Genomic DNA, 9435 nt, shown 5'->3' with positions numbered 1-9435 from the left:
CAGGGCAGGGGTCCTCGCCCCACCTTCCCGCACGGGCTCCCAGGATATTTGTCGAGGCGGTGTTGAGGGTGGAGGACTGAGCCCGACTCTGGCTTCTGGACAAAGCCTTCCTCTTCTGATACCCTAATGGGACTTCCCAAATCCAGAACAATTTTATTCTAGGGAGCTATGGTTTAACCGGTGTCAGGTGGGGACATCCATGTTATAATTTCGTAATAAACAATTTATTTTCTAAAAGAAGGCTGTTGTGAGTTATGTGTATGAGCCATAACTTGCAGAAGCTATTGCCAGCAAAGGTCATCCAGTCTGGAAGGGAAATGGGGGTGTAATGGATTGGAGCTAGGGTATTTGTTTAGTTCAGCCTCCCGGGTTGAGCTGCCAATCTTGGGGAAGGGGACGCATCTAATATCAGGAGGAACAGCTAGAACTTCTGGGTCCCTCCTTACACCAAGAATATCTTCCTTAAACATTCAGCTTAAGCCTTATTAGTATATGCAGATAATGAAGGATTAAGCAAAAAAAAAAAAAGCCTTCAAAATGACATGATAGCCCTCTTCAAATACTTAAAAGGTTGTCACACAGAGGAGGGCCAGGATCTCTTCTCGATCCTCCCAGAGTGCAGGACACGGGATAATGGGCTCAAGTTACCGGAAGCCAGATTCCGGCTGGACATCAGGAAAAACTTCCTGACTGTTAGAGCAGTACGACAATGGAATCAATGACCCAGGGAGGTGGTGGGCTCTCCCACACTAGAGGCCTTCAAGAGGCAGCTGGACAACCATCTGTCTGGGATGCTTTAGGGTGGATTCCTGCATTGAGTAGGGGGTTGGACTCAATGGCCTTGTAGGCCCCTTCCACTATTCTATGATGACTACAGCTATAAATTAAATGCCTTCACTTCCTGACTGTAAGAGCAGTACGACAATGGAATCAGTGACCTAGGGAGGTTGTGGGCTCTCCCACCCTAGAGGAATGCAAGAGGCAGCTGGACAACCATCTGTCAGGGATGCTTTAGGGTGGATTCCTGCATTGAGCAGGGGGTTGGACACGATGGCCTTATAGACCCCTTCCAACTCTACTATTCTATGACTCCCATCCTGGGGAAATGGGACAAACAAGCATCTCTCTCCAGATATTCTCCTCTCTATATTTTCATTAGCAACGATATTTTTTAAAAGAAAATATAGTAAGAATGTACCTGTATATAGGGATCAGGGGACATAATCGAACACTTGCAACGGGTAGCTCTACAAATGTTGTTGGACTGCAACTTCTAGGATCAGAGGCAGTAAGCTTATATACACGAATGTGTGAACAGAGTTCGAGACTAAATGGACCCTTGGTCTGATCCAGCAGGGCTCTTCTTATGTTCTTAACTTCCATCATCCCTCACCATTGGCTATGTTGGCTTGGGGAGATGGGATGTGCAGTCCCAACAACAATTGAAGAGCTACACTTTTCCCATCACTGATCTAACACATTAAAACACACACATACTTTAAAAATAATGTTGACTCCAAGTGATATCAAGAGATTAACTGGATCATGGTATATAGTGGCCCCAGAAGGGCCTTCTTGGTGTATGAAAATATATTGGAAATGGTGGTGTGAATTGTGTGTATTGTGGGAGAAGAACAGGGGACCTTTACATGTTCAAAAGGTAGAATTACCAACTCTTGAAATCCAAGATGTTGGTACCTGGGTTGAGCCTAGGGAATAGTCCACTATACGCTCTGACATTTCACAGATGAAAACAGGAACATACTTGTAACACCCCAGGATGATTTTGGAAACCTTCCCTCCCGTTACTAAATCACCCTAACGAGATTTTAAGAGATACACCCTCAATAAAACCCGGAATGGCCTCAGTTTACTAGGGAGAAGAACTTGAACTCGGGACTGTCCGGGGTCATCCCTATCATTAGGCAGATGGAGGCGGCTGCTTCAGGCAGCAGGTTTTTGATGTCTCGAAGAGACAGCAAATGATGATGATGATGGTGGTTGGGTTGGATCCAATAATAGAGATTTGCTGAGTCCAATCAGAATCCAATGAAAAAGAAGAGATAGTCTCTAGTGTTAGAAAATTAGAAAAAGGTTTTTATTTTTTGTAACGTGTATCTTCAATCTTTAAAAATTGTGTTGTTGTAAACGGACTATTATTATAAAAAGCTCAACGTTTTGGATCTCCCGATCCTTCTTCAGGAGCTTCTGAAACAGAATAACATCCGTAAACCACAAGTCCAAATGCTGTGAGTCAGAACAGAATGTGTGTGTTTGTACATTTAAACTTGGGCTTGTAGTTTGAAAGACAGTTTTGTGCTCCTCTTTGTGATGTGCTCTCTCAAGAATGACCACTCCCAGGATTCTTTGTGCATAGCAGGAGGGATGGACAGTAAGTAGGAGGGGAAAAACACACCAGGGGACATTGATCCCAGAGCCAGTGGGAACCAGTGCTGCAAATAGGATTTACAGGACCAAAAGATAGGTGAGTAAATGTTGACTTTACTGAAAATCTTCCTTGTAAAATGTTGCACCTGGTTAAAATCATCCATTCTGCTTTGGCAAAAGTATAGGAACTACCCCACATATCTTATTAAATTTGATTTACAACAACAAATAAAAGTGCAACTAATTTACGGGGAAGTGTGTGGAGCTCTGTGGATTTTTGCATACTGCCAGTGTTTGTGGCAGAAGCTGAAAGGCATTTCAGCAAACTAGCATTCTTCAAAAATTTCAAGTGCTCTAGAATGGCTAAGGGTGCAATCTTATGCATGTTTAGGACTTTTTTCCCTCTCTAAAGATGCATCAGATTGCATACTAAATTACCTAGCTATTCTGTCTATCAGATGTGAACTTGCAAGAGAAATGTAATTTGGGTGAGATAATTCATGATTTTACAATGAAGACTCCAGAAAAAACAAACGCTTTAAAGTAAATTGGACGATATATAAAACGTTTGCAGCCATATTGGTCCACCAGAATAAAAAATAAAATAAAAAATGGCAACAGGATAATACCCCCTATATTAGGGACCAGCCAAAAAGTTACCAAATAGCCAGTAAGTTTAGTAGGATTCTACTTCAGGCTGGATGTTACATTAAACAAAACAAAAAAGCCAAATCCGGGAGGGGTGTTTGGAAGCATGGCAGAAAAGCTCTAGCATGGGCTGTGATGGAATTCCAGAAACATTGAAAATGTAATTTCAGGATTAAAATAAACTTTTCTTTCACGATTCTGGTGATGGGATTGTGGGAGGTGTGTAGGAGGTGTCGTCGTCCCCAAATTATCCTTGGGTTCTGCCCACCCCCACTGTAGACCCTTGTAGCCCCCTCCAATTCCACATTCATATCCCACCCTGTCAAACATCTTTCCAGCCAGTCAGCAATTAATCGGTTAATGGCTCCAGCCCACCTAGGACTCACACCCTGGGAACTCTTAACCCCAGTCACGTGTGAACTGATTGTACTGTCGTGGTGCTGAGCGGAAAACACTTAGCACATGCTCAGGGGCACCCTTTCCTTTATTGATACTTGACATATTCCAGGACTGAGACCTGGTGCTGAACATGGCTTCTAAGGCTGTTTCCTGCCCAAGGCTCCATTCCTACAGCCTCATTGCCCTAATTCTTTCCCTACTGACCATTCCTTCTCACTAGCAAAATTCCTTCCTCACCTCCTATCATTCCTCCTTTTGCAGCCTATCCCAACTCCATTGGGCACAGTGGCCTCTCCTGGAACCCGGAGACAGGCCAGGTTAGAGGCGGCTAGCAAACAATTGTTCTTAACCTCTCCCTTCTCTATTGCTTCTTTTAAAAAAAATGCCCAGGTATTTTAATTTCTCCCTGCTGCTTGGAAATCAAAATGCCACAGGGGAGCAAATGAGCCCGAAGAAAGTGCTAGAATCACTTTCCACCTGTGAGGGAAAAATGCTGGCAGAGCACAATCCACCACCTTGATACAGGAGGGGGGGCTGGCAAAAATAAAACGAAAAAGCACTTATTTTTTCCAGACATCCACCACAATACAAAGGCCTTCAGGTCAACTTGGTTGGGAGGAGAGAGGAAGGGGGAAAAGCCGCACGGTGCTTTTCAGAAACAGCTTGCGATATTATTAGAGACTGAAAACAGGCCCACACACCCTAAATAATCGCACAACCCTTAAGCCTGGTAATAAATGTATCAGGACGCCTCCGGCTGGCCAGCTAAGCAAAAGAACGGAAGAACGGCAAAGTTTCAGCTCTTTAAAGCAACCCATATGAGCAACGAAGCACGAACCCATATGAGAAGGGAATGCAGGTCTCACAGGATTTATCCTTCTGCTTGCAAATGCTGCAAGGAGAAAGAGAGAATTCCCATAGAGCAATCCTAAATCCTGTTGGCTGGGGTGGAATAGCAAACAGCTAGGAAGATCCACAAGACAGAATTTTGAGAAGAACTTCCTTGGGAGACTTGACTTCACGGCTCACTTCTACCACACTGCGTGGCCTTGGGCAAGTCACAATTTCTCTCTCTACATACCCCATCTGAAAAATGGGATCAATTGTAACCTACTTTATAAAGGGTTATTGTGGGAGGGAACACAAAAGACAATGACAAGCATGATGAAGCATGAGAGCGGTTTATTATATTATGCATAGTGTAGATAAAGATAGATAGATAATTTTCCTTCCTCTCATAATGGTAGGCCTCAGGGTCACACAGTGATTAACGGTGAGCTCAGAAAAGATGAAAGGCAGAACTTCTTCATCCAACTCAGAATTCATTTATGGAATTTGCTTCCACAGGATGGGGTAGCAGCCAGCAGCTTAGATGGGTTTAAAAGGGGAGTAGACCAGTTCATAGACAGGGAGAAGCATGTAGGGTGCGACCTGTAGCAAAATGTTGCAGTATATCCTTGCATCCTAATATGGGTGTTTCTAGAATCATAGAATAGTAGAGTTGGGAGGGGCCTATAAGACCATCCAGTCCAACCCAGGAATCCACCTTAAAGCATCCCTGACAGATGGCTGTCCAGCTGCCTCTTGAATGCCTCTAGTGTGGGAGAGCCCACAACCTCCCTAGGTCACTGGTTCCACTGCCGTACTGCTCTAACACTCAGGAATTTTTTTCCTGATGTCCAGCCAGAATCTAAACAACTTTGTCTTCCTCCAGGATAATAAGCTCAAACAGGACTTTCCACCCAGTTCCCAGTTCCCCCGCAGCCGATAGCCCACATTTCATAGCTATTGATTATATTCAATCTTCATTGGGTTGTTTTTTTTGGGGGGTGAGTTTTTGCCTCCTTACGTTCCCCCCCTCTCAAAAAGTTCATTTTGGTACTTCTGCAGACCTTCAGTTTCCCCTGAACATGCTGATTCTTCCCTCTTTGGCCGGATCTACACTACTGCTTTAAAGCGCTTTGTAACCGTTTTATAGCGCTTTAAAGCGGTTAAAGCGCTTTATAACTGTTATAAAGCGCTTTAAAGCAGTAGTGTAGATCCTGCCCTGGTCTCTCAGATGCTCCGTTTTCCCTCCAGTCCTGATGGCCACACAGAGACACCGCGGAGCATCAGATACTGAGGAACTACAGCAGGGGAGGGGAAATGCCTTCAAGACCTGCTGTGGGCTTCCTGGACGCATCTGATTGGCCACTATTGGCAACAGGGCCCTGGACTAGATGGACCTTTGGCCTGATCTTCTTATGTAGAGCATTTTGCAGGAGGGACGTCCAGTTCTATATCCCGTGAGGCCACTCTATTCCGGAGAAGGCAGGCTGGAGGTGAGAAGTATATTATTGCGGCATAAATCAGCTCACAAGCGGTCAGGCTCTGTAACACAGGGATGTTGAACCTCTTTCAGCTCGAGGGACAAATTCGGAAAAGCTATCAGGGGGGCTGCATTCCCATGGTAAGTGGCGATGAAGGCAAACGGGAGTTGGGTCAAAGGCGAAGGGATGGGGCCAAACCCCCCCCCAGCATATTTTAACCCTTTAGAATGGGGAAAAGAACTGCCCAAAATTGGTGCTCCAGCAAACATGACATGTTGCATACAAATATCTCCAAAAGACAAATGACAGTTGAGTATGGAATGGTGCCATTTCTCCACATTTCTCTTTACTGTAGCTTCGCTGAAGTCAGTCAGGGGCCAGATAGCTTTGCTCTGAGGGAGCAGAAATAGTCCCCAGGCTGGTTCATCAGCTGGCCATCCCTGTAATGAAGGCTGAGTAAGTAAGACCTATCTGGTCCTCAGGGCCGGTGCTACCATAGAGGCCACTCAGGTGGCTGCCTAGAGCGCCAAGCTAAGAGGGGCGCCGGGCACAGTGCAGTACTCACACAGCTGGACAACCATCTGTCAGGGATGCTTTAGGGTGGATTCCTGCATTGAGCAGGGGGTTGGACTTGATGGCCTTGTAGGCCCCTTCCAACTCTGCTATTCTATGATTCTATGATTGGCTGTGAGCCGGCCCGGCCCAAGGATTCAGCTGGGACTGGGCGGGTGAGATGGCACCCCATGCCCGCCCAGACGAAGCAAAGCCAGGGACGCTGGGGTGGGGCGGCTCCATGTTCGGACTTCCGGAATGTGCCCAGGAGAGAGAGAGAGAGAGAGAGAGAGAATGTATGGGTGAATGGGGTGCAGGGGGTCTTTGAGTGAATGCATGTGTTCATGCGTGTTTGTTTGGAGTGAGTGATGCCGAGTGTGTGTGTGCACACGCGTGTGAGTTGGGGAAGATGATTTGGAGGTGATATTCCTATTAAATAATGCATTTTAGACCCATAGACGTTCCTTTCCCATTTATTTGCTATAATTGGCATGATGTATTTCTTGCACTTTAAAATAAATTTAGCAGTTTCAAGCTTTGTGCTTATTTTTTCCAGGAAACATATGTTCTTAAAAATCAAAGTTGGCATTTTTTGGGGTGTGTGTGTGTGTGAAAGTAGCTCACCTTGCCTAGGGCGCAAAATAGTCTGGCACCAGCCCTGCTGGTCCTACACTCGCAAGACGTGGGGAGTTTGTTTTTTTCCCACTGGGGAGGGAGAAAGCGAAGGTGTGATATCATGAATGTGAGTATGGGGCCGACCCAGGTTCAGCAGCCTCCAGTTCGGCTGGATCGGGTGTTGGAAGTTTCGCTGCCGAGTTGGCCGAGCGGGTTCACAGCCCAAAAACGCGCATAAAGAAATGGGGGCGCGGGGCGGGGGCAGAAGGGGGTTTGAGAGAGCCGTGGTGGGCCTGAGGTCCACCCCGGCCCAACACCCCCTCGGCTCTCTTGCTACCCCGGGTTTTCGTCAGGGACACAAGGCCTGGAGGGCCAGGAGCAGCCCTGGGCCGCGCTGGTGGGCTGGAGGGACGTGATTGCTTTTCTGGCTGCGGTGTCTTTTGTCTGTCGTTTAATTTATATGCAAATGAGGAGGGCGGGCCTGCCCCCTCTGTGCCCAGCGCTACGCGAATATTAATTACTTTCGGAGAGGAGCGCAGCGCAAACAGGCTCGCTGCGCCTCCCCACCCCCACCCCTTTCTCCCTGGGCGTCTCCACGGCCGGGGCCGGCGCTCCCCTTCGCCTTGGCCCGCTCTCCCGGGCCTTCGCCGCCTGCTCGCTCGGCCGCCCTCCGCCTTCCCTCCTTTGATCGCCCGCTTGTTCCCGCGTCCGTCTCTCCCTCGGCTTCCCTTGATCACAACTCCTCCGACACTCGTCCGCTGTCTCTGCTCATTACCTTCCTCCCCAGAGCCTCAAAAATACATGCCTTTAATGCCTGCTCGCATTAAGTTCACCACGTTCTTCTCGGCGATCCATCCGTCCCTGGCCTTTCGGCCTGCTTGGGCCGGGGGTTTTCACTCCGTGACTGCTTTTCTCCTTCCCCCGGCCCCTTTCCCAGTCCGAATTTCCCCGTAGGCCGCCGCCAACCGCCTCCGGTGTCCTTTGCTCCCCCTTCCTCCATACGCGTCCAAGGCCTCTCCCTCGTTCCCTTGCTTCCTCGCCCTCTGCATCGTTTTGCTATCCCCTCTTCCTTCCTTCTGTCTGTCTGCTCTCGCCCCCCACATACATCCCCGGGCCCTTTGCATCCCCTTGCTGCACTGTGTCAGGGCAGGCCCTCAGCCCTCCTCTCTCTGCACCGCTCCCAAGCCCCCCCCCCCTTTGCTTCCCGGATCCGTGCACTTTCTTGTCCTGGTCTTCTCGCCTCCCTTTTCCATCTGCACTCCTTCACAGCCACTTTTGCATTCTTTCGCTCGCTCGCTCCCCCCCCCCCCGCCTCTCCGCCTCAAGGTGCAGCCTCCACCCGAGCGTGAAACAGCTAAAGTGCTGATAATTGGCGCCCCCCTCCCCCGCGGAGCCTGCTAATGGACTGACACCCCATGGCGCAAGAGGCGGTGATGGACAGGCCCGGACCAGGGCCACGTGGAGAGGGGGGGGGAAGAGCAAGGAAGGGGACAAAAGGAGAGGGAAGACAGAAGTGATGGAAGATGGAGGAAAGAGACCAGTGGGGGGGGGGGGGAGCCAACAGATAGGAAGAGGCGAAGGGGAGAAGTGTGGGGCAATGGCCTCCAAAAGGCAGAAGAAGGCGCGCGAGGAAGGCGCACAGGACACGAGGGGAGGGATGGATGGATGGATAGGAGGAGAAAGGGGCAGATGGAGAGAGGAGGGGGAGAGACAGAGGGCAGGGAGGGAGGGGCGGGGGCCAGACGGATCGGGGGCGACGGAGCGAGGCCGGCCGTGCCGGAGGAGGGAGAAGGGGATGGAGGGAGGGGACGCGCACGGGCCTTCCGCCAGCATCGCATCCACGGCTGGGAGATGCCAATTAAGATAACCGCGGACAATGGCGCGGCGCCCCTGAAACGCGCCCGCCACAAAGGGCGCCGGGAATAGCAATGAGCCCGGGCTTTCGAGCCCCGCCAACGCCACCTTGGGGGTGGGTGGGGGGAGATCGGGGCCGCGGTGGGGCTCGGAGCGCCTTCCCTCCAAGGCTGCCCGCTGCGGCCGCTCCTTCGCCCACAACAGCGCCGAAGAGATCGGGAGACGCCGCGGCGCCCAGGGCGCTGATGCCCAGCGGGAGAAGTGTCATGAGATGGCGGGGGGCGCGCGGAAGGACAACGCCGCGGAGGGGGAGAGAAAGCGGCAGCGACAGACAGAGAGATAAACGTCGATTTATCACCACTCAGCACCGCATTCCCAGTCGGCGCTTCGCCGCCGCCGCCTCCGAGGCACGTTTCTGCAGCCTGTGGAGGAGGAGGAGGAGGAGACGGGGAGGAAAGAAAAGCACACACAATGGAGCTGGCTGCTGGCTCGGCTACTTCCAGTCGCAGCCGGTTCCCTCCATCCACTGCTCCACAGGTGCGCATTTTGTGGCCCGTATCCCGCCCCACCCAGGATGCTGGCTCCGTCTTCGCGATGCACCTGGTTGTGTTCAGGAGGCTTACCCAAGCCTCTCTGGGTGTGTTGGAGGGCATGCCCCATCATCCCCAGC

The sequence above is a fragment of the Elgaria multicarinata genome, chromosome 11 (assembly GCF_023053635.1).
Source record: "Elgaria multicarinata webbii isolate HBS135686 ecotype San Diego chromosome 11, rElgMul1.1.pri, whole genome shotgun sequence".
Taxonomy (NCBI): Eukaryota; Metazoa; Chordata; class Lepidosauria; order Squamata; family Anguidae; genus Elgaria; species Elgaria multicarinata.
This window is presented reverse-complemented; position numbering follows the sequence as displayed.